Raw genomic sequence first — 27,020 nt, 5'->3', positions numbered from 1 at the left:
TTAGACTGTGGGAAGGAATGTTTAGATCAATAACTGGCATACATTGTTAGTGATTTGCATTAACGATCAATAATGATATTGGTCAATGAATGGGTGATATTAAATATCAGGCGAATTCTCAGCAAAGTCACCACATCATTACTGAATCTAAAGCGAAATATCCACAGCTGAACATAGGCCTCCCACAATGGTTTCCAGATTAGTTGGGCGTAGTGTCTCCCTACAATCTTCATGAGGCCATCTGTCCTTGGGGGTAGACATCCCACATAATAAGAATAAATAAAGCATGTAGGGTAGAGCCTCGAACTCGCTCATGCACGTCGCCTACTGTGACCAACACAATTTCGTAGAGGACCAAGATTAGTATTTTTGTAACGGTAGCCAAAAAAAAAACCCTATGACGAAAGTATTGGTAAGCACTCTAGCACATATTAGTAAGGAGATCCGCCGCGGGCCGGTTGAAGGGCTTATTGGGGCCGTATGTTGGACGGGCCTGAGCTAAGTAACGGGAGCATCGTACCCGCAGCCACTTGTCGACGCACTTGGCGTGGAACTCGTGCGCGCACGGCAGCACGCGCAGCGTCTGGCGCGCCTCGAACTCGCTCATGCACACCACGCACGTCGCCTGCTGCCTGCCGCGTGCGAGCTAGAGTAACGGGAGCATCGTACCCGCAGCCACTTGTCGACGCACTTGGCGTGGAACTCGTGCGCGCACGGCAGCACGCGCAGCGTCTGGCGCGCCTCGAACTCGCTCATGCACACCACGCACGTCGCCTGCTGCCTGCCGCGTGCGAGCTAGAGTAACGGGAGCATCGTACCCGCAGCCACTTGTCGACGCACTTGGCGTGGAACTCGTGCGCGCACGGCAGCACGCGCAGCGTCTGGCGCGCCTCGAACTCGCTCATGCACACCACGCACGTCGCCTGCTGCCTGCCGCGTGCGAGCTAGAGTAACGGGAGCATCGTACCCGCAGCCACTTGTCGACGCACTTGGCGTGGAACTCGTGCGCGCACGGCAGCACGCGCAGCGTCTGGCGCGCCTCGAACTCGCTCATGCACACCACGCACGTCGCCTGCTCGCCTGCAAGTGAGACAAATACAGATGAATTACTGCCGCGGGAAATATGCACAGTCAGTAAACAGTTGCTGGAACTCAAGATAGTTTAGGGCAGAATTAACTTTAGAGATGAGAAGAGAAAGACAATATTATTTGGGCATAACTTTATAAAATAAGAAAGAAAAATACGTAAAAATATATATACGAATATTGCAATTCAAAATTCAAATATTTTATTCAATACACTTTCCATGGCACTTATACAGTGGTACAATACATCAATTCTATGTTACAGTTATACAGCTAGCGCTCTTCAAGATGTATTTATTTTCAAGAGACTGGCGAAGACGTCGTACTTATTTCCAAGTCAACTTTACCCGTAAAGCTGTGTACGGGTCCCCTGGACTGAACTCGGTATTGCAACGAAGATCAGTCCTCTGGCATGTCACATACAACGGTTTGATTGCAGTAATTATCATTCCCCTGGCCAGCTCTTAGCACCAACCGTCTCTGACGAGTGTCAGTCCCCTGGCACGTCACTTTCACTGGCACGCCTGCAGCGCCTCAGTCCCCTGGCACTCACCCTGGTGCGTCTGCGGCGAGTACTTGTAGCTGGGCAGCTGCTCGATCTCCTGGCGCGCCAGCCCGCGCGGCTTGGCCTCGCCCAGGCGCTCGGCGAGCGACAGCAGCGCCTCAGTCCCCTGGCACTCACCCTGGTGCGTCTGCGGCGAGTACTTGTAGCTGGGCAGCTGCTCGATCTCCTGGCGCGCCAGCCCGCGCGGCTTGGCCTCGCCCAGGCGCTCGGCGAGCGACAGCAGCGCCTCAGTCCCCTGGCACTCACCCTGGTGCGTCTGCGGCGAGTACTTGTAGCTGGGCAGCTGCTCGATCTCCTGGCGCGCCAGCCCGCGCGGCTTGGCCTCGCCCAGGCGCTCGGCGAGCGACAGCAGCGCCTCAGTCCCCTGGCACTCACCCTGGTGCGTCTGCGGCGAGTACTTGTAGCTGGGCAGCTGCTCGATCTCCTGGCGCGCCAGCCCGCGCGGCTTGGCCTCGCCCAGGCGCTCGGCGAGCGACAGCAGCGCCTCAGTCCCCTGGCACTCACCCTGGTGCGTCTGCGGCGAGTACTTGTAGCTGGGCAGCTGCTCGATCTCCTGGCGCGCCAGCCCGCGCGGCTTGGCCTCGCCCAGGCGCTCGGCGAGCGACAGCAGCGCCTCAGTCCCCTGGCACTCACCCTGGTGCGTCTGCGGCGAGTACTTGTAGCTGGGCAGCTGCTCGATCTCCTGGCGCGCCAGCCCGCGCGGCTTGGCCTCGCCCAGGCGCTCGGCGAGCGACAGCAGCGCCTCAGTCCCCTGGCACTCACCCTGGTGCGTCTGCGGCGAGTACTTGTAGCTGGGCAGCTGCTCGATCTCCTGGCGCGCCAGCCCGCGCGGCTTGGCCTCGCCCAGGCGCTCGGCGAGCGACAGCAGCGCCTCGTAGTTCTCTGTCTCGGGCGACTCGCCCGCGTCCTCGCGCGCCTCCGCGTACGGCGACACCGGGAACATCGCCAGCAGGTTCAGGAACACCTGCGGGTGGCGCGGGACTGTTAGGACGAGGCAATAATGTGAAGAATGTGAGGCTTTATTTATGTGATCGAATATGCCTGCTGTAGGAAGTTAGTTATTCTAGAGACAGGCTCAGAACACAAAAGTAATAACTTTAGTCCCAAAATCAAAAGTAAAATATTTAAAAAAATGTGCTAAATGAACATTTTTCAAAGAACTATAAAAAACATTATAAGGCAATGAACCACTAACCTGATACGTAGGGGGAGGGGGAGGCAACGACAGCGGCGACGCCACGTGCAGTTGAGGCAACGCCGCGCCGACTAGTCCACCGCCACCCTGAGGGAACAGACACATGATAAGGTCAGACCAGTGTCTTAGCCTGATGAGTGATTGTTCAGAAGAACTGTTGACACTAAACTTACTAAAATAAAAGACCACCAGCCGTAACTACAAACAAGAATTCTCTAAGTAGTCGCATCAAATTGAAAAACATTTTTCCACAAATTCACCTGAACAGGAACAAGTTCCGTAACGTATTTTCTTTATTTGGAAAACATACAGCTTATAGTTTAATACTGTTAATTCAATTAGGCTTTGTCTGACGCCTGTAACAGTTCATAAAGTGTGACACCATGGTTGTATTGTAACCTCAGTAGTTACAACTCACACTAAAGTCAATCAACTACTCACCTGCGCATGTATGTGGTGTATCGTGTGGTGCGGCCACCGCGGCGCGTGCCGCACGTAGGGCCGCGCCGCGCGGGAGCCTGAGCCCACCACGCCCACGCCCACCCCGACTCCCACGCCCACGCCTGAGCCCACGCCCACGCCTGAACCGCTGCGACGCTGGTGGGACAAATGAGCCACAAATCAATTACATCAATTATAGAAACAGTGTTGTTTTAAAGTGCCGAGACGTTTCACCAGCTCGCACTAATTGTTTCGATAACTCTTTTATAATGCGAACAGCTAGGGACTAAATTCGCTACCAGCTTCAGCGAGAGTGAAAAGGTAAAAAAATCCTCAGATGACTTCATCATCAGGCTGTCAAACATTTGTGAAGAACTAATAGGGTAACGTTATCGTAAGTACATAGTTTAAAAATAAAGTAAATATATTTTTACCCGACTGCATCAGAAGGTGGGTTATGTTTTTAAACTTACGTGATGATGGTGTGAGAGCGCGTGCCTCGCGTGGTGTGGAGCCATCAGCTCCAGGGGACTACCGCGCGCCTAGAAATAACACAATAAATGAAATAATAATTGAAGACAATCATAGTAAAACAATAGCATTTACGTTCTATAAATATAGTTTTTATTAGTATTTCATTCACACTACTGTAAACTATGGGTTTTCGAGTCCTGTAGTCAAAACAAGGAACCTCTTATGTTAAGGACATCTCCATAAATGTGCCTATCTGTAGCCTAAGTCACAGCCAAAAACAAATAACCTTTTATAACAATCAATGAAGAACCTTACGTCATTTTGAATACATTCCCCATGTAAATTAATTCCTCTATCCTGCTATGATCAGTCCTCTGGCCCTGATATTATCAGTCCCCTGCACCGCCGCCTCAGTCCCCTGGCACGTACCTCTGTGGCGAGCAGCAGCGGCGCGTGATGTAGGTCAGGCGCAGCCTGCAGTGGAGATAGCGCGCCCTCGCCGCCACCTAACATCTCCAGGCGACCACCTTCAGCGCGCTAGAAGAATATTACACGGGGTTGTAACACTAATAAATAAGGACAATAATAGGTATGTGCTGAGCTACAGCTCCAGCCTGTAGCAATTTAAAAAGATCATATTTCATGAACATTTTCATTTCAATCATATTAATCTAGTACAGACTACAGGACTGAATGCAAAAGTAATAAATTACAAAATTGGTTGATTTGTCAAATTCATTGGCTTTATTGAAAGATAGGATCATTGCCATTATCATTAAAAGCATGGATGAACGCTTCTGATGCAGAACGAGACTCTAGCTAGCAGCTCTTGCTCCCGCTGAATCAGTAGCGTTGGAAGTCATTGGACCTTTTTCACTGGCATTTCAAGGAGGGATAGGAAGTCGAGCAGTAGTCTATTACATACAGGCCGTGCTCGCTGTGGGATTCTAAGGGGGAGATGGGAAGTCAAACAGTGGTCTCTCAGAGGCCGTGGCTCATGCACTATACTAGGGATGTGACATTGTAGTTAAAAAATCGATTTTTAATTAATCGGTTTTTTTTCTACTCTTGAAAAATCGATTAATAAATAATCAATTTTTCTTAAGAAAAAAATCGATTTTTCTTAAGAAAAAAGTCGATTTTATTATATAAATAGAAAACATTGACGCCATTAGAAACGTTAGATATTTTTGTTTTTTGTAAACCCTGTTACTTTGTCAAAACTGTTTACGTGACATTGGCGAAATCATGGTTCTCAAAACCAAGCCGTTGCCATAATAAAAGAAGAAGAAGATATGAGGCACTGGACTCTCATACTCACCTGCGATCCGGCGAGGTAGTGCGCATGGTGCGCGTGGTGCGGCGGCGAGGCGAAGGGCGCGCGCGGCGCGAACCCGCCGTGGTACTGCAGCCCCGCGTACACGCCGCCCATCTGCGCACGCCGCCGCGTCAGCTCGCGTCCGGCGGGGGACTGACACGACACTCAGGCCCGTGCCGTGAACGTCACACTCGAGCCGCCGACAAAAACTGAACTCCGACAAACGTTACTTCGACATTACGTTACTCCGACACTACTGAATATCGACATGACTTTACTTCGACACTACACTACTTAGACAAAGGCGAATATCCTTTGTCGGAGTAGTGTAGTGTCGAAGTAAAGTCATGTCGATATTCAGAAATGTCGGAGTAACGTAATGTCGAAGTAAAGTTTGTCGGAGTTTACTTAGGTAGCCCCGAGTAACGTTCATGATACGGACCTTTGAGTTGATGGGTCTTTGAATATAATATGTGATATTTACTCAGAAATAAGTGTCTCAAATGTGACGCAATGATTTTAATTATCTTTATGAAAATTTTAAACTATTTTTAAGTTACATGAGTGTTGGCATTTTTAAATTTTGTTTTATGGTAAGTTTTTCAATGTGACTAAATTGTGAATATGATTTTGCCAGATGCCAAATAACAAAGCTTGAAAGAAAAAGAAAGAGTATTTTTCGAATAAAGAAATATATTTCTTGCACATCATTTCAAAGACACATCAGCAATTCTTTTAATTTTATCACGCATGTGTCGTGTGTATCCCCCTCGAGCGTTATAACCCTCTCCATATTATTCGGTGCGAGTATACCACGATTTTCTCACTTTTGTGACTCAAGGAAAAAAATCAGCCGAGAAAATATAAGATAACCAGTATCAGATGTTTAAGAAAGATTTATTTTAGGGAATGCAAAAGAAAATATGAGAATATCGTGGTATACTCGCCGCCATATTAAGACAAAAACCATAAACCATAACAGAAACAGCACTTTCGAGTTCGGTTAAGCGTACAGATTCTCGTCTCGTCCTATGAAGCGGTCAACATGACATACGCGGGAATGTATAAATAAATAAACAAGCCGTCGAGAAATCATTATGACATGAAGTAAAACGACATGCTTAAATATAATATAATAAACACTATAATATTAAACGATTTACATAAACGTGTCTGAGACAATGAATCGGCAAATAAACAATAATGAGGAAATAAAATGTATAATAATATAAATATATTTAAATATACACCACCACACCAACAGTCTTACGCTAAGGACAGTGCCGATGAATATAAGATAACTAGGGGTAATAATATAAATATACAAAACGGTGAGATTGTATGACATGAACACACTGAAAGTAGAACGAGAAAAAAACCTAGTGCTCCACTACTGCTATTGAAAGTAAATCATAGCGCCCGTGTTACACCGCCCCCGCGAACATCACTCGCCAGCGATCGGTTAAATTGGAATTTTGTTATTGGTCACATTTAAAGAGCATATTTTAGGAAACAGCCAAATTCTAATAATAATCAAAGCGACCAGCCAAATATTTTTTATGTATCTGTTTGGAAACAATCTACGAAATATCAAAGCTCAAGTTGCTAGCGGCAAAATTTCCTAAGTAAACAAGTGTAGCGATAGCCGCAGGGAAAATCGACCAGTGTGGTGCGGAATTCGGGCGCGCACGGACAAACGCCGAGCGGCGATTGGCTGCGGGCGCCCGCGACCACCGCGCCACACGGGGCGAGTTTTGCTGCGGCCAAAAATACACGTAAAACACGGAACACATTCACAGGGTATTGAAGAGTGTGGGAAATCGAAGCATGCTGTACACGAAGAATAAAATATAATTTTAAAATGTGGGGTTAGTCAAAATATTTGGAGGGTCGCCGTCGACCGGGAGGTGTGAGCCTGGGCCCGGCGGAGGCCTACCGCTAATGCCATCAGCAGCTAGACCGGTACACAGTAAGTATGTACAGAACCAAACAGTATGAGCTCGTGTGGCATGCTGCGGCCGAGAGACGACGCGTCGCCCGTGACGTCACAACGATGGCGTCGTGTCTCCGGCGCGGTTCGTTAAAAAGTGTATCATTGAAAAATTAATAAAAAAGATTCGGTCCAGAAGTGTGATATGAATAAAACATCAACTGAATGGTATAGAACTGTAAGCATGCTTCCGCTAGCTGACGCGAGCTCACGACTGACCAATAAGAAATCTTCAGTTTCCGTATTTGCCAGTCGCTTGTCGTCGCTGGTCAGCCAAGAGGCACGGTCCCGCGCCGTCTTGTGCCTATGTCACAAGCTCTGTGCAGACTGAGTCTATTGTAGTACATTATGTATTAGTTATGCGCGAGCACCAAACAATGCTACACTTATTCTTTGCCAAAATTTTGATTGGACTAAAAAAACATCTTCCGTGTTGTTAAAAGTGTTCGATCAAATCATGCCACGATAGAGCTGAAAAATCTGAGTTCTGAATCGTCAAATACCAGCAGGATTTGCTGGAAAAACTAAATCAAATGACGTCATGTTCGAAGTGGCATTTTAAAGTAATCTGCACACCACATATTTTTTAATGGTCGCTACACCCTTTTGGACAAGAATCATCCACAAATGATGATGATACCTGTTTCTACTGTTATTGTAGCATTGTTAGTTGCTCGCACGGCGGTATTATCGTGATGCACACAGTCTATGCAGCCTACCACCTAGTCACACTGCGGCTAGCACCATCCTGGCGACCGAATCTGAACCTCAGCGCGCAGGATTAGAGTATGTTGTGGTTTGCGCTACGTCAGGCCACGATCACATGAGCCAAGCTAAACGCTAACATGACAGTGCTGTATGTCTCGATGTAAGTATTAGGTGTGGCATTAGTGTCTCCATGACGACGTCTACTCGCTGTGAAGGATCCGATACGACGACAATGTTATTTACATTAAATTAAATTCTATTTCAAATACATAAAGGGTGTAAATTGTTTAATTTAACATTTCAGAGGTATTCTGAACAAACAAATGCATTCCTAACACTGATCTATCAACACGTGATGCCCTACGCAAAGTTGGAACTCTTCATGCAAAAACAAAACCACGCAGTGTTGCCGAAAATCAAACTAAAACGTTTTACTAAGAATCAACAATCTAACAATCAATTTTGGTGTCTGTTCGTGAGTATCTTCTCATCATGATTGCTCTTTTTCATGTATTTTAACAACGTAATGAATAAAGGATATCCTCGATCTATTAACTTTCGACAGTTTCGACTTCTAAACGTATCCAATACTTAAGGTAATTGCTGCTAAAATAAATACAATGAAAAACATAATCTTATTATAATTTAGACTTATTGAGATAATAATCCAGTCTTCAGCAACACTGCCAAGGATGTAACGGGGCAAAGCATCTATGCTAGTCGGTCGGTCACAGCAGTAGACGAGTACACAATATTAGTTGTCCCACTCCAACAACGAGTCGGACGCTGCCTGATCCGAGAACAAAACACTTGCACTAAGTCTAGAACAGATCAAGCTAAATTCGTGATTGAATGATTGCGAGAAAAGGGGAGATGTGAAGATACAATAATCACTTTTATTATAAGGAGTTAAAGTCTAAATACTTACACATTTATCGTTCTTTAATTTGGTAAAAATAATGTTCACTTTATCTAGAAAAAGCTTTCAGTGAAAGAGAGCAACTCAATTGAAAATTACACGTAAAATATCTATTTCAAGCTTACACAAAATGAGTTGTGATGGAGTTCGATGACGGCGAGTGACACGTTTGAATCCGACAAGCAGTTGCGGGCAATGGAAGGTTAGTATGAGGGGTCCACAATCCATACATCAGACCACTAACACACCGATCAGGCAACGTCCGGTACAAATGTTTCACAAATCAAGGACCGAGCGTTTATTCTATCTGTACTACGCGCTTACATTATACAAGCCACATATATCTTGTTAAAACTAGTCCTTCCTCACCAAAACCGTTATCGACATAATACTTAATCTGGGCATGCATATCTGTGCTTAAGTTAACATATATGGAAGTTGTGTCGCTCGCGGCTACCGGAACATCGACCACCAAACTATAAGTTGAAACATGTCAAAGCGCGGGTGATGGGTAGCTCGTCTCAAACCAAAGGTAGTTGCGTGCCGTGACATTGTAGCCTTAAGCTCGAGGTAGAGTTATCACAGAATGGAACAGATGCTTCGAAAGTGCTAAGAATCATGGACGCCACATAGCATACGGTCTATCGGATGCTTAAGAATGTGAGCCATCATCTGGCCTGTCACAAGTGAGCCACCCCTGAGGACTGCAGCTAAGGCCTGTAAAACCAAGCTCCTATTAAAAATAATTAGCACTTTGGAGGCCAAGTCTCTATAGCTATAAAACCATTTAAAGAAAAATCTGCTGGATAAAGTATGAAGAAAATAAATGCTAGTAAAGAAATTGATAATGTGTATTAATTTATAGTGTGTAGCTACAACATCCATGGCACGCCGGAAGTATCTCTAGAGCCAGTGGCGTGCCAGTTCAGCGCTGTTCTGTTTGTTAATCAAGTTAATCAATCATTTTAATGTCACAAGTGTATAGAATGAAAATGAATCAACGTTAATTTAATCCTTTACCAAGAAAAATGTGATATGAAGCGTGTACAAGCGCAATACGCACACAGACCACGTGAACCGGCATCGCTTTAGCACAAAACGTTTTTACCAAGTATTTAAAACACTAAAAACAGCGAATTGTTCAGCGCAAATGTAACAAGTCCAACCTGGAACGGACAACCACGGGAAGTGTGTACTAAGCAGACAAACGCACCAGACCTAAAGCTGTAAGAACTAGGACCAAACCACATAACAGGGGTTGATCTCGCGCGAATTCATATCCACCACTCACTTGGTTTAAATTATAAAGGATTTAGTTATCCTCAGAAAATAATTATGCTAGTGCTAGTCATTAGTTAGTTACTAAAAGCACAATAAAAACAGTAACGTATTATTTAATTATAGTTTTCTAATATTGAAATAAGTGCATGGTTGAATATGATTTGCACGAGGTCGTTTAGCTCGTCGACTACGGACCCGATTACTATCAGATACAACTCGAACAAGCCACAGATCCAGCCAGTCACAAATTAATTACAAAACCTTCCGTACGAGTATTAATGTAGCGTTATGGGCTAGAGTGCGCCGGAGACGTTATAGACAGGTATTTGGACGGGAGTGTTAAGGTGGGAGGTGTGAGACAATTATCGGTTTATATGGACGATATCATACTGTCCAGCAGTACGATACAGAAGCATGCTAAGGATTTGTATGGCTGAATAAACGTTTTGAATATTACATTTTTATGGTGTTAAAAAGTATAATAAATATTAAATAAATAAATAAAATAATGTATATTATTTATAACAAATAACGTTTATCACTCTTTTTTCAGTGATTTTAGTCAAATTCAAATAAATGTATTGTTTTAATAGATGTTAAAACACTTTGAGGAAGTAACTATAATGATATTTTGCGGAATGACGTTCTGCGTCAAAACCTAAATCTTAAGCCGCACGACTCAGTCTACACATCATGCTTTTTATGTTAGGTATGTACTTGTCTGTCTTAATTTTTGGCTTTTTTTTTCTTAGAATATGGTCTATATCAATTCCATCATGCCAAACAAACTGTCGAGCCATACTAAGGTCAGGATGGGATCTACGGGGCTGTTCCCTAGCGCCTCATTATGGAACTGTCTATTCCTCTCGTCTCAAAGCGATGGTTATTGACAGTCCCATATACCAGAAGCAACTTCGGTGTGGTTTCGCTACATCCGATTCTAATCCAGAAAAATTTAATGACGGAAATCGGATCTAGTGCGTAAACTATCACGCAAATAGTTCTACAACTTCTCCGAACCGTATTTTATTGGATTCGGATCGGACGTAGCGAAACCGCTCTTAGGCCTTGTTCAGACACGCGCATAACCCCGGGCTTCTGGGTAGTTTACATTGCCGAGGCACTGAGGCAATAACCGTGCGGTTATTTGATGCAATCGTATGAGAACTGTCCAGCAACCGCGCGATTATCGCTGTCTGCACCAGGCTTTAAGGTTCAGTCAAACCAACGCGATCAGCCGGCGTGCAGCGATGGCGATCAGACTTAAATGCATTGATCGCCATCGTTGCACGCCGGCTGATCGCGTTGGTTTGGCTTAACCTTTAAGGGATAGCCTCGCCGCGGACGGGACGGGACGGGACGGGACGGGTCGGGACGGGTCGGGACGGGGCGGGTGATGGCAGTACCTGGTAGCGCAGGTGCGGCGCGTGCAGGGCGGGCAGCACGGCGCCCCACAGCTCGCCGGCCGCGCCCGCCACCTGCGACCTCCACGCTACACTCGCGGCCACGGCGCTCGAGCGCGGGCCGACCTGACCACGACTTGGGTTTGAGATGATGCTCGGTAGGAATCAGGAATGTATTGCAAGTCTTTAGTTTCAGAGGAAATTGTGTTAAATCTATCGATTCTGAAGTCACCAAAGGGTAGACGGAAGTAGAAGGAGATATATTTTTATAAACGTTTGTAGAACTAGGTCAAAATGACATTCTACAAAAATCTAAATATTTGACTTAACCTTTTAAGCCCCGCGAATCGAGGCACAATAGACCAGATATCAATTGTTATGCGGCCATATGCGACCGCTTGGGGAATGATGTATTTTAACTACATAGTATAAAAAGGTATTTTAAATTCATATCATTTCAATTTGACGTATCATATTTTTCATCAATTTTTTTATTAACAACAAGATCATCTGTCCATAATATTGCTTTATCAATTCCTGATTCCCGAGTCACATTAATTTAAAAGAATAAAAGAAAATGTCACGTCCGGTCGCCCCACGTTCCAAAGCTTACAACAGAAACTTAAAAATATCTTACAAACTAGACTAACAATACTTAAATATAGATAATCTTAAAATTAAACCTGACTTACGCATCGCTTACAATCCTGTATAAGTCATATGCTATGCCCAGATTTGTGAATGCTAAAAGAATTATCCTAAAATACACAAATCAATTTATAAAAACTGAAAATGCACCTTCAACCAAAACAATGGCATGTATTCCAAAAGTGAAAATATCAATTTTAGAGTATGACACACAGCTGTGAACAAAGATATTGTGCAGCTATATATCAATGTTCGTCTGAACAGATATCGGTATGCTTTAACTTTTAACTACCTATACGGGCTGACGGCTAAAAACAATGACGCTTGAATTTGTTTATAATATTGGGATAGGTGTTAATTTCATGTTTCGTTTTATACTACTGTCAAAATGAAGCTAGTCTTATTTTGTTGTGTTCCATACAGATGTTGAAAAGTATACAATGAGTAATATTTATTCCGTTTTTATCGCGTACAATCAACTAATACTGTTGTTGGTTTAAACTAGTCTCTGTAATAAAATAACATTATTTTTCTTATTAGATACATTTTCAAATTGGAGATATGTTCAGTATTTCCGTAGTTTTTATGATTATAAATGGTAACAATTTTCCTAAATGTTATTGCAGAGAGAACGAATATATCACAATATCATCCATGTAATCACAAAAATGTTAAAAATAACATTCGAAACAAGTCAAAGTAAATAATTAAAGTTTGAAACTTTATTGTATTCCAAAATACCTGCAGTTTTTGATAGAAAAGGGGGCTGCAATTGTGTTCATTGATGAAAAACAGTCTTCTTTGGCAAAGCAACATCTGATGAGATGCTGATTGAAAGTCAAGGGCACTTTAAAGAAAAGCGGAGGAAGGGCTCTATCACTCTCATCGCAAGAAAAGGTGGTCATGGCTTTCACATAGCCAAAAGCTGCAAGCTTTAAAAGTCAAAATAGTTATGACCATGATAAACAATAACGCTTAACACATTTTTTATTGATAAAAAAATTGGAGCCAGTAAGGTGTTTAATGAAATTAGGCCACCCAATCATGACTGTATAAAGATTTGAAAGACAATTTGTCTATTCCGGCCTACTGAACATATCTCCACGTCCCGACGCGTCACCCACTCGTCCCACATACCTGCGTGCGAGGCGCGTGGTCCCGCGCGTGGTGCGCGTGCGAGTGCGCCGGGTGCGCGTGCGGGTGCGCGTGCGCGTGCGGGTGCGGCCACACGCCGCCGCCGCCTAGTGCGCTTAAACGCGCGCCACGCAGCGACATCTGGGGAGGAAAACGTAGAAACATTAAAGACTAAAGTCTGGTCTGTGAGCACGTAGAATTTTATCCAATGACCCCAAGCTACCCATCCTTATCGCTCGCGCGTAATTATATTGCTGTCGCGAATGTGCGACGCGCGCCCGCAGTGAGTGTGAGCTCACAGACCGGGCTTTAGTACGGAGTTATTCCCAGGATCTCCAGCTTGACACCAAATAAAACCTAACCAGTGACACACGTTACAGTAAGAACTTTGAACAGAAGCAAAAAAAAAAACAATAACAAAAGTTTGACGTTGAGTTAATTAAAAGTATAAAAGGACAGTCAGTCACTCCGATTAAGCATTATCATGTCCTGACACTAATTCTCAGTGGATTTCTGCTGCGGCTCTTGCTCATTTCTTAACTTTAGTAGTAGTTAATTTAGCTAAACTTTAGTTCCGCTAATTTTAGCTTTGGCGACCTCTTCGAATTCGGGGTTCTTTAAGTCCGTCTCACGCATCCTGTAAAACTCATCTTAAAGCACCATCTCTAGATATTTTTGTGAATCCATCTCAGTACCGCAGTGCAGTCCAGCGGCTCCTCTGCCTTACCTCCAGCCTGCAGCTCCTTTTTTATCCATAACGAGGAAGCTCTTGGCCTGTATCTCACATGATGGTAAATGATGATCAGGCCGTAGATGGAAGCGAGCTTCACCCGGAATCCTCAACCACGGAGGAACTGGCTATCTTACCTCTAACTGCCGGAAAACAACAATGCTGTTAACATTGTTGTTATGGTGACAAGACTTAGGTAAGATGATGGTAGTTAGCCAGGCGGACTTAGAACAAGCCCTACCACCAACCATCTTGTTGGTGAATGGGTGGCACTGCTCAGTTTACTCTTGTTTTTATTTTTTTCTTCTTCCATTATTATGTGCCACTGTCATGTGCGCCCTTTTGACAGTGACGGTTTTCCCACCTCTCGTTCCCACCACTGCAACTCCTGTGTAGCCAGGATCTACAGCTTGACCGCCACAAAAACCCAACCAATGAAGGTCAAGTTTGTCCCGGGGGAAAGTTAAACAGTCATTGGACCCGCAACGAAATTAATCAGAAGAACATAGGAGGAGTTCGAAATTAAGGTTCGACTTCCCTCCATTGCAAAGCGGATGACAGGTGACAAACAAAGGTTTACAACCTTTAAGAAAAGATTATGCACCACGGACAATAAATATCAATTAAGGGGGCCTATCTTATGAGCAATTAGCAAAAGTGACGGTTATCATCTTACTACTAAAGCCTGGTCCGTGAGCACGTAGAATTTTGTCCAATGACCCCTAGCTACCCATCTTTATCGCTGGCGCGTAACTATGTTGCTGTCGCGCTCGCACACTCACTGCGGGCGCCCGTCACACAGTCGCGACAGCAATATAATTACGCGCGAGCTATAGGGATGGGTAGCTTGGGGTCATTGGACAAAATTCTACGTGCTCACGGACCAGGCTTTAGACCACGAGGCGGTCGAGCGCGGGCAGGGTCCTCACCTGGTTGATGTCGAGCAGCACGGGCGCGGCGTGCGGCGCGTGCGGCGCGTGCGCGGGCCGCGGCGCGTGCGGCTCCATCAGTCGCTCGTGCGCCCACGCTCCTCGCGCGCCGCCGGAAACGTAACGCATTCGCCGTCTGCAACGCAGACAACCATTCATTAAAAAGGATTATTCAGGGCTATCTTTCTTACTGCTGCTACTCCTGTGTAGCCAGGAGCTTGAATCCCAACTAATCAAGTTTGTTGTACACTCTGTCAAAGACAGAAAAAAGTAATTTAAGAAAAAAAAAAGTCAACTTTCCGTCAAACGAAGAAAAATATGGTTTCATTTTGCTCTCTTCTTGTTACGAAATATTAGGCAGAAAATCACACTCATCAGTTATGTTATCATAAAAACAGTTCTAAGCAACGTTATTTTCTTGAGCGGCTAGGGCTCTAGATAGGGCCTTAAAAATAAGGGACCATGAGACGCTAGTGGCACTAGCGTCTCACGCACTAGCCTAGTGCGTCCATGCTCCTCACGCGCCGCCTGACACGTAGCGCGTTCGCCGTCTGCAACGCAGACACAAATTCATCATACGAGATTATTCCAATCTTTCTCACAGCTGCTATTCCTGTGTAGCCAGGATCTACAGCTTGAAACCCGAACAGTAAAGGTTAAGTTTGTTGTACACACACTCATCAGTCATATTATCATAAAAAATAGTTTTAAGTCCAAGCAACGTTATATCCTTGGCTAGACAGCCAGGACTCAAGGATCTGAAAAATTAGGGACTCTACCCTCAGCAGCGTGTTATTTTTCGTCCTAACCTTATCATATCCTGGGACAGAAGTGGTGCCTTACAATCACTGCTTCCCACAAAGCTCTAGCTGTATTTTTTTTAGAAAAGTCGCTGGAATCAGCGTTTGTCAATGTTCTGGCTTCCTAAACTAGTCGACCCTATTCCCCTAGTTGAATAGAAGAGACGATACTTACGGAGGTTGGTAGTGATGCCGGGGCGTCCGTCTCTCGACGGGGGGTGCTGCGACCGACACATTGCTTTCGCCTGGAACACGAAAAGATTCACTTTTAATCCTTCAACTATACTTTTTTTGGGCCTCGCGGATACCTGCTCCTCTCATCATCATCATCATTTTGGCCACTGTTGAACATAGGCCTCCCCCAATGATTTCCACATCGCCCGGTTGGGAGCGGCCTGCATCCAGCGCCTTCCTGCTACCTTTACAAGGTCGTCGGTCCACCTTGTGGGTGGATGTCCCAAGCTGCGTTTTCCGGTACGTGGCCTTCATTCCAGACTCTTGCTGCCCCTTCAGCCGTCAGTTCTGCGTACTATATGGCCTGCCCATTGCCACTTCAGCTTGCTAATCCTTCGGGCTATATCAGCAACTTCGGTTTGTTTACGGATCTCCTCATTTCTGATTCGATCTCATAAACACTTAGAATATAATAGTTATTATTTGAAAGAAAGGTATACAAGCAGGCAGAACATAGGCACAATATACAAGTGGACAGATAGCTGCTTGTCAAAAAGGCACCCGCTCAGCATACATCAAGACCGCGCCTCGAAACTGATTTTCAGCGGGGGCCCTCTGTTGTCACGGGCACTCGCCTGCTGACGGAGATGCAAGAGGAGAAAGGATACCACAAGTCCGGAAGCAGGGAGGCGTAATGTACAGGAAGAGAAAAAACTTAGGTTCCATGAGTTAAACTAAAGCCTGGTCCGTGAGCACGTAGAATTTTGTCCAATGACCCCAAGCTACCCATCCTTATCGCTCGCGCGTAATTATATTGCTGTTGCGACTGTGCGACGGGCGCCCGCAGTGAGTGTGCGAGCGCGACAGCAACAGAATTACTCGCGAGCGATAAGGATGGGTATCTTGGGGTCATTGGACAAAATTCTACGTGCTCACGGACCAGGCTTTACGAGCTGTGCAGTTCCCAAACCTGAGGACAGATGGCGGGAGATGCGCCGGCGCTTGCGGCTGGGGCTGTCGCCGGCCTTGGAGGACAGCTCGCCGTCCGACGAGCCGCCGCCGCTCACCATCGATTCCACCGGCCCTTCCAGCGGGTTCGTGTCCTGGAATACGAGTGGCACTGTGAGATCCAAAGCTGGGAAGTTATAGAAAGATTGACAGGCTAATGTTACTATGATCTGATAACCTATCTTTCTACACGAGCTGTTTATGAAACAGCGGGTCAGTAGCGACCTGCATGTTTATTATGACTTGACTATTTATTCTTCTGACGAGTATTGATGAGTTCTATGCCACAATAAGAGCTTCAAACAATAGTGTTCACCAGGTTTTGGTGCATCACTAAGAGTCTCAGGCATATGTTTAAAGATCGATGGACAGCTGGGTGATGAGGCCTAACCTGGCAAATATTTTTTATTATTTCCAATTGCCATACTAGTGTGTGGATGGAGTATTAAATTTTTTTTTTAAAAAGTCGTCAAGATTGGCGCCCCTAGAATATTATGCGTAAAGGAATTTCCTCCACATAACAAAATATCTTATCCCACTGCTAACCATAGGCCTCTCCCAATGATCTTCAGATTGGCCGGTTGGTAGCGGCCTGCATCCAGCGCCTTCCTGCAAAGATCTATCACCTCCACTGTTGTCCTCATTATAGGCCTCCCCTAATGATATCCGTATTGGCCGGTTGGCCTTGGTAGCGGCCTGCATCCAGCGCCCTCCTGCAAAGGCCTAAGATCAACCACCTCCCCAGTCCCCTTCGTTGGAGTACTCACCATATGATGGTGGTGCGGCGGATGCAACAGATGCGGCGGCTCGGCGGACGGGCCGGCGCCGGCGCCGGGACTCACGCGCAGGTCTGCAACATCAAGAAGACAACCATCAGGAAAGGCACTTACACTCGGGTGAGAACTTGATCAAGTACATATTTCGTTCTAATACAGTTGTATCATGGCACGTGGTTTAGAGGAATTTGCTATTTTATAATTGTGATTGCCTAACGTGATTTGAAAATAGACACATCAATAACCCTATCACCATGGGCTGCTGAAGAAATCTCTTTATAGGTGGAGAAAAATTCAAAAGTACTATCTATAAATTGAAATTTTCACTTTATTTCATGAGGGAAATCCTGAATTTTCAGAACACACTCTCTCTATCTCTCTTATAAGTAAAATTCAACATGATTTCATAAGTGACAGCTACCTAACCAACGACATGGAATGGAATTTTCGGTGACGATCTTTAACTGTTGTAGGTATGACTCGTGTTGTTTAATAATTTCAACCTACAAATAATATTGTTTATTTGTGGTGCCTTTCTCTTAAACTACTGTAATAACATTTTCTTTCCTTTTCCTCTGTAAATCATGGTAAATGTCGTTATCAATAGTATCTTTTCAACTCTGTCACGAGCCTCCGCTCGCCCGCAGTTGCGTAAGTGATTTCATTTGGGGCGCTCATTTGTGCCAAAAGTAATTTTGGCATTCGATTGGGTTTAAAAGCTACTCGTGAAAGCCTTTATGTGTCCTTATTTCGGCGGCTGTCTGCGTCCATTACTTGTGTCACCATTGATATTGAAATTAAATTTTTGACGATTGGGTTGATTTATTTACGATTTCAGATGTGATAGACTGTGTAACGTGGTGTAGCTCTATAATGATGAAATTATTTCAGTGAAGGATCAGCCACAGTACCAAACCAATTCTATAAAAATAATACTTTGTGCGGCGGGCGGTAGATTTATTCATATGCAATAAGCAAATTACCAAATAGTGATTTATATTCTTAAGTAAGTATCTATCTACCTAATAATTACGTACAGTCAGCGTCAAATAGTTCATGATGACACCCAAACCCAAAGTAGCCAATAAGTTAGCAATCGCAGTACGTCTTGGTTATAATTAGAATAACGTTGTTTTATCAAATTTTTGGCTATTTGGGCGTCATGAACTATTTCACGATGACTGCACTACCTATATCGCCTTTTTGCTCCGGTGTTTTAATAAAACTTCCGACTTTCCCTTCAAAATAAGTGCCCCGTAACTTTTCGATCCTTTCCCTAACCTTTGCGCTCAATTTCGGCGCACGCAACTCTTGCGCAAGCGTCGCGCTCGCGGGGAAAGCGCCACCCGACCATGTTGCTTTGATATCATTTCCATGGAGACCAGGAAACGGAATTGACTTGGTTTTGCTGCGGCCATGCTTATTTATTGTATGATTTGCATATACTGAATATTTTCTAGAAATAATTAGCCGACTCTGTATGTACCGATTGCTTAAAAGTCGTTTTCTTAATCGCTAACCTCAGATTGTCCATGCTACTTTGATTAAAACAAGCCATCTGAACTTTTTAAACATAGATTTTACTAAATCTCTTCTGAGAAAGTACATAAATAAATACGACACGTCACCAACAGGAAGGCAAAGCCACGTAGAAAAACCAAATGAAATAACAAAGATAGAAAAAGAGCATTTCAAAGCGTGAAATTTTCGCATCAAGTGCAATATTTCCAAATAGAACAGTACTTAGTTAAATGCCCAAAACCGTGAAATAATAAGTTACAAAAAAGGTGAGCGTAAAATTGATAAAAATGCAATTAAAATGATTTCAGTATTCTGGATGTTCAACAGTATGGGTAAAATCAACATAATAATTTTGATTTATCGTTTCCTTTGATTGATTTTTTTTTTTTTTTTTTATGTGACAGGAGGCAAACGAGCAGACGGATCACCTGATGGTAAGTGATTACCGTCGCCCATAGACACCCGCAGACCCAGGGGCGTTACAGGTGCGTTGCCGGCCTTTAAGGTAAAGATACGCTCTCCTCTTGAAAGCTTTCGATGAAAAATAATTATTACACGATGATGAAGAATGAAAATAAAATATGATGCAGCTGAGAAGATACAAACAAAATAAGAAAGTGAGGGTTATAAGGTTATTCCCAAAAAGATAACGCATGAAGCTTGTTTGGTTGTATAATAATGTAAGAACACATTTCCAGGTGGCGTAGCATGCTCGGTGCAGCAGTACCTGATCGGCGCCGATCAGAAGTGCCGGCGGCGCGGCGCTCGGCCCGACGGGAGCCGCCGGCGCCGCCGCCTCCTGGAGTCATACAAGGCCTATTAGCGCACCCCACACCAACCATAGAATAACTTTGACTAAAGGAGATGTGCCAGAGAATCCTGAAGAGGAAGACACCGAAGTTGCTGGGTCGTCATTCACAACTAAAGGCGAGATCCACTTGCTAAAGTCACTTCTATCCTTCATGCTCTTACATGCTAAACAGGACAGCATCAACTAAGAAAAGAGTCGGATGATTCTGATGAAATTTTTCAAAGAACAAGGCACGCCTATTGTCATTACTCGCTGCATGCAAGTTTTACCTTAAAAGTGCAATGGCGAAGAGTCGGTCGTCGATCTTTGAAGGAGCAAACTTGCTCAGAAGATTCCTATTGACTCTTGCCTTAAAGGCCTTAGTATAGTTTCAAGAACACAGCAGCTGGCAGAGAATTCCACTCGGCGGTGCACATTATGCAATAATGTTGACAGCATAGCAGAGGTAAGAGAGCTGGTTCGCTTCCACCTTCCGCTTGATCATCAATTTACACCAGGCGAGATGCAGGCCAAGAGTTTCCTCGTTGTGGAATAAAACTTTAGCACAGCGTTAGTTAGAGCCTGCTGCGTATACTGACCGACGCGATGCTGAGCTTCCTCTAATCGTGGTAGTGGCTCACTTTCAGATGCAGGTCAAGAGCTTCATCGTTATGGATAAACAAATGTAGCATAGTGTTATTAGAGCCTGCTGCGTATACTGGATAAAAGGCGTAGCATAAAGGTACAAGTCCAAGATGGACTGCAGAACGCAAACAGCAACCACGAAGTGCAAGCCACCACAGTTTCTTCGAACCTTCTGCGGTCAACCGCAGCCTCTAGCTGTGTCGCCTGTTGTTGCAGTCTTCAGTCCATCTTGGACTTGTACCTTAACCTAGTGGCTGCTGCGTATACTGACCGATGCTGAGCCTCCTCTGGTCGTGGTACTCGTAGTGGCTTACTTTCAGAGGCAGCCCAAGAAAAGTTTCCTCGTTGTGGACAAAATATGTACCATAGCTTATAGCTGCTGCGTATACTGACTGATGCTGAGCCTCCTCTGGTCGTGGTACTCGTAGTGGCTTACTTTCAGAGGCAGCCCAAGAAATATGTACCATAGCTTATAGCTGCTGTGTATACTGACCGATGCTGAGCCTCCTCTGGTCGTGATGATGGCTTATTTTCAGTCAGATGAAGGCCAAGAGCTTCCTCGTTGTGGATAAACAATCCAGTGCTTAGAGCCTTGTGTATACTGACCGATGCTGAGCCTCCTCTGGTCGTGATGATGGCTTATTTTCAGTCAGATGAAGGCCAAGAGCTTCCTCGTTGTGGATAACAATCTAGTGCTTAGAGCCTTGCGTATACTGACCGATGCTGAGCCTCCTCTGATCGTGGTGATGACGAACGTCGCGCTTGGCGGGCGCGGGCGGCGGCGAGTTGGCCACGCACGCCTCCTTCGGGCTGCCGGCGCTGCTGCCATCGCTGGAACAAGGAAATAGGGGTCAATATGGCTCATCAGGTAGAAAGATTTTTAGACAAGGTGGACAAAAGTGGTGTATAGTGTCACTGTTGGCAATTTTGAACCTGATCGATACAGTAAAAAAAACGGAGGCCACAGCCCACAGTGGTTTAAGCATACTCCATGTTTTATTTTAGCGGTGTTTGAAGTATGTCAACATAGGTGGTTTTTTTTGCATGACTATTATGCTCGTAAGAGTCGAAAGTCATAATAATAATTTATGTTTTCATGAAATTTTGTGTCAGATCTAGCAAATCTGTTTATGCTCACATAGAGAGGTGTTAGAAAATTATTATTTACCCCAGACATTTTCAGTAGCAAGACCCTGTTTTAATGTTTCATAGAAAGCCAGAAAAGGATGGTATCAGCACTTTCTCCCGTACTTAGCGAGTGAGTACCAGGCAAGAGGTTAACATTTGAGCCTTTAGTAAATATCATTCTCAGTTAGTTCACGTTGCAACAGCCTTATCGCCTCTCGCGGGAACTAATATTTGAGCCGCGCTAGTCACACCGGCTTTATCAGTTCTCGGTACTTGGGTATTGTGGTATTACTTAAGTACAAATTGCGGCCTGTTTTCAGGGAAAATCTATGTTAAGTACTTAATAACTATTGTCAGTTCTTTGGTAATGTAATGAAGACGTCAATATGATTGTCGTAATTATGTTTGATAAAGTAATTGATCTTCTTAATATTTTTAAGATTACTCAGTCACCAAGCTCAGTCATTGATAGAAAAACTTGAAAGAGTGTTGTGTAAATATTTATGGGTTTGGGTAGAGCCAATTTGAATTTGAAATACTTTTTTTCATAAAACCGCGAGTGACTATGCAAACGTAATAAACTGAGATTAAGTACACTTTATCAATTATTTTTAGAATATAATCTATTTAGAATATAAATCCTTATTGAGTAAGTTTGTATGATAGTCGTTTTGAACAGCTGGTGTCCGATAGCATTGAACTCGGGCGCGCCCGATTGAGGTGTGTTAACCCTTCGCATCTCGGGGCGGATCGATTCGGCCTTGAGAGGTTAATTGACTGCCTTAAATCTTGAAGTAAAAGGGCTGCCAATTTTAGCTCTTTTTCTACAAAAAGAAAGAGTAGCTACACTTATACAGGGTGGAATTTTGTAATGCCACCTGGGGAGAAAGTACTCATAATACTGTAGATAAAAAATTTTACTCAAAGAAAACATTCCTTTATTTTTGAAAAGAAAGAGAACTGACATTCAAAGATTTCCGAAAATGTTTCGTAAATTACATACATAGGCTGTTAAAAACAAGTTCATCAACCCTGTGCGCGAGCTATCACGTGTTTTTGAACTCTATGATACACGCTAAATTACGCGTATTTCATTTTGTCATTGTTGCTTCATACACAAAGGATTCTCTGTAGTTTCACTGAATCGCACAGGTTTTTGTTGTACACAAAGAAAAATATATTAATTAAACTTCCCTTTTCACGCCAACTTTGATTACATCTTCTATTTCTTTTTCCTACTATCCTACTTTAATATTATAAATGCGAAAAATAGTTTGGATGTCTAGATGTTTGTTACTCTTTCACGAAAAAACTACTGAACGGATATTGATGAAACTTTACATTATTAGGTATTGTTTATAACCCAGAATAACATACATATAAGCTATAATTTATGACGATCTGTGTCAGATTTCTGACCGTGGTTGAAATGTGTTTTGCTTGTTTTCAGCACCCCTCCCTCGCGCTCGGTGGTGGTGCGAGTGACTCACACCGTCCGCACCGCTCGCACCGCCAAGTGAGCTCCGGCCTATTTAGGGACTGCAGATTGCGCCATTTGTTGTTATTGTTTGTTGTTTCAGCCAAATGACGTCCACTGCTGGACAAAGGCCTCCCCCAAGGTTTTCCACAATGAACGGTCCTGCGCTGCCCGCATCCAGGCTCTTCCCGCGACCTTTACCAGATCGTCGGTCCACCTAGTAGGAGGCCTGCCCACGCTACGTCTTCCAGCCCGTGGTCGCCACTCGAGAACCTTCCTGCCCCAACGGCCATCGTCTCTACGAGCTATGTGCCCCGCCCACTGCCACTTGATTTTAGCAATTCTGCGAGCTATGTCGGTTACTTTGGTTCTCCTACGGTTATACGGTACGGTATGTTATTGTTTACCCATAAGCTATTTATCCAAGCATTTACTTAAACGTAGCGTTATCAAAGTTTATTTAAGCCTGTAACGGGCGTAACTATTTCTTCGTTTTTTTTTTTGGACTTTAAAAAATTGTGGGAACTATATTCCCATTAGATGTTTATTTTAATTAATTTATTAAGAACCTCAATGGTTTGAGGCATACCATCAACGTTACCTACAGAGTAATCATTGATCTTAAACAACGAATAGAGCTTGTAAATAAAACTCATTTTCGTATCAATGATAATAATGGCCTAAAGAGATAATTCTTTACATAGTCTAGGGACATAAACACAGAGATGCGTACATTATGCGTCAGCAGTCCCATTATACCCTAAGCTCTACATATCTACAACGAATGACACAACCACATGCTTTGTTTACATGTACAATTGTACATTGTTGGCTAAGTTGGCAGCTGCAGGTGAGAGCATATTTGACGTTCATAAGTGCCACTTGTGGTCTAAACTGAATAAATATTTTTTGATTTTGATTTTTGATTTTTGCATACCGTAGTCGTTACCACCGAGACCGCAGTTCAACGGACCCCACGGGCCTTCACAGCTGTTCCGGGCAGCGCCTGATAACGCACGCTTGGGTACTTAGTACTTACTAGTACAGTTCGTGACACACAAAGTGGCTAAAGGGCAACAAGGTTCTGTCTGGAGTGGAGGCCACGTAATGGAACCACCAACCAACATGAATCCACCCACAAGGTGGACCGACGACCTGATAAAGTTAGCAGGAAGGCGCTGGATGCAGGCCGCTACCAACCGTGGGATGTGGAAGTCATTGGGGGAGCCTATGTTCAGCAGTGGACGTCCTGTGGCTGAAATGATGAAAGTGGCCAAAGTTAACAACACCGCTTTATTCAAATTATAACAAAGACGTGTTGCAAATTTTTTGGCTACATTGGGTGTCGCGATGTGTTTGACGACAGTCTGTACAGTCGCGGAATGAAAAGGTTCATCACCTTAGTGTCGGTTTTCGCTTGCACTAGGTACTGTAAGAGTCAAACCTGCCAACATAACAGTGCAAGAAACAGTGCTGCTAACATTTAAATAAATATGACGTTTGCTAACGAATAAGGTTTTGCTAGTTTAATTTTCTATCCCAATGCAATGTTACAAAATGTAGTTTTTTTTTATTTAATAGAAATAATAATGGCAGGTTGAACCAAAAAGAAGGTTTTAGTTTATCAATCATAATAATAATCTTGATAAGATAAATCGTCAAACAACTTTGATCTGAATAATTATAAACTTTACTGACGAACAGTTAAAGATTATTTTCTCTAACTCGAGATTATTCTGTAACATAGTTTCAAAAGGTAATATGTGCTCGCGACTCGTTGAAGGAATCAATTTGAAAACTGACGAACCTTTTCATTCCGTGACTGTACATGTACACTCGCGACACAGATAATATGACGAGGGTTCAGTGAGACGACTGACAGATCAGATTAGTAGGCTTGGTCGCGAATAATCAAAAGATATGTACTGTGAGCAGTTACAAATAACCCAAGGCTTAGGCCCAGTTTCCACTAAGGAGTGTTCATCAGTTGAGCGGAGAAATGGCGTGGAAATAACGAAATCTGATTGGGTATTTAAACGCATAACTCTTCGCCTATGGTGGAAACCGGGCCTAACACTCATGCATTTATATTTAGCTTAGCTGGAGGGGTTAACAGGTTGCGCGGCGTCCAACGTGTTAATGACAATTTAATTAGATGTTGCAAATATTACTGTTCTAACTTTTTTTTAAATAAATTATGTACAGCGGCAGACGTCGATACAAAGTGCGTCTATAGGACTAATTCTATAACTGCAACTCCTGTACAGCCAGGATTTATAGGTTGGCCTCCAATGAAACTCAACCAGTGAAGATCGGAGTATCCCGGAGATCGCTAACTGACTTGGAACCCCCAAAGATTTGGAGAAAATAAATAAAATAGTTTTAGGTATAGTTTGGTGGCGTGGCTCCCTGGGGGGTATTGGGGGATGAAATTTTGCACATTATACTATCTTTATACATATACGAGTATAAAGTATCGTTTGGCCACAGTTTCGAACTTCAGGCTTTGGGGGCACTTTTTCCAAGACTATCCTGCTACACCCTTTGGGACGTGTATAAGCGCCCTGAAAGGGCCTAAGTACTGAATAAAAGATTTTATTTTCATTCCCACTGCAGTGCTCACGCTGCACACGGCTCGCAAACAACGCCCGCTATCACAATATTGACAGTCGCTGCAACAACGCGCGACTCCGGCGCAAGTGACGCACTCTGCATATCTCGGCGATACCACAATCGTACGTTATAGCTAGCGCAAAAGCAGTTTTTCAATCTTACTAGCTATTAATGGCCGAAATAGCTACGGTTTATGCAGTACATTATACAGTCTCCCAATCTTTAACAGTGAAATATCTTTTGAATAAGAGGAAGTTCTTTCCGTCGAATTTTCTACTTTTTTTTAAGGCAGGTATTTGACCACAATCGCACCTGATACTTTCGTCAGCTGTCTATCGTTGTGGACTTTTGCCCAACGCACAATTTCATTATGGCCCGGATCTAAAAAAAATGTCGTGCTGACCATTCAGGCCTGCTGGTAAATAATCGATTTAATGAAAATTATACATATCATCGATATTTTTAATACGAAGTATCTACGTATTGAGGCATGATCGATTTTCGTTTTTTCGGCCACACTATCACTTGGGATGAACGGCCGCTGGCGCTGCGCACGCGCCGATACTGCGCCGATAACGGCGGAAACAACCATGTACATAATGCCTACTAATAATGCTCGAGATAGGGACTCTCACACAAAGAGAGCGGAACCAAAGCACATAATAAGTAAATGAGCTAAAGTTTCACCCCTTTTCCGTGACCCAAAAATATTTCAAAACTTACGATCGGTGTAAATAATTTGAAACGATTGTCCCAAAAATATTTATAAAACTTGCAATTGATGTAAATAATTTGAAACGAAGTCTTGAAAAGGTTAAAAGAATTTTCAAGGCAAGGGTAAAAAAGACTAGAAAATTTTCAAAACAGAAATCCACGGGGCGAAGTCATGGGCATGAGCAAAGGGTCATGGTTGATGTACAGTTAAAAATTCTTCGTTACTTTTCGTCTTACGCCAGTATTCACAATCATTACAATGAGGTCCCACAGCGCGCGTGGACGCACAGGGTGACACACGAACAAATCATACAGCTATGGCTCTGTTCAACGCTGTACGATCGATTTGCTGCTTCACTTAAGCAAGCATCGTTTGTGAATACGGGCGTCATTATCTCAGTTTGACAGACAGCTTGAGCTGGCATCCTCTAACCATGACAGGAAATTACAAGCTCGATACAAGCTCCAAGAGGCCGTTAGGCTGGTTTTAGTGTCACGCCAATCCAATCTGTATGAACTTCTAGGGAGCGTTTTAGAGTACCTAATGCGGTCC

The 27,020-nt window shown here is 43.9% G+C and overlaps 1 pseudogene; it reads right to left on the bottom strand.

The window, feature by feature from the left end:
* Positions 1 to 901: 901 nt before the first annotated feature.
* LOC135085964 (uncharacterized) overlaps positions 902 to 27,020 on the bottom strand; it is a 97,567-nt pseudogene continuing 71,448 nt past the window's right edge.

This window comes from Ostrinia nubilalis, chromosome 30 (assembly GCF_963855985.1).
Source record: "Ostrinia nubilalis chromosome 30, ilOstNubi1.1, whole genome shotgun sequence".
NCBI lineage: Eukaryota > Metazoa > Arthropoda > Insecta > Lepidoptera > Crambidae > Ostrinia > Ostrinia nubilalis.
Note: the sequence above shows the minus strand (reverse complement) of the source record. Positions and strands in the feature narration are given on the sequence as shown.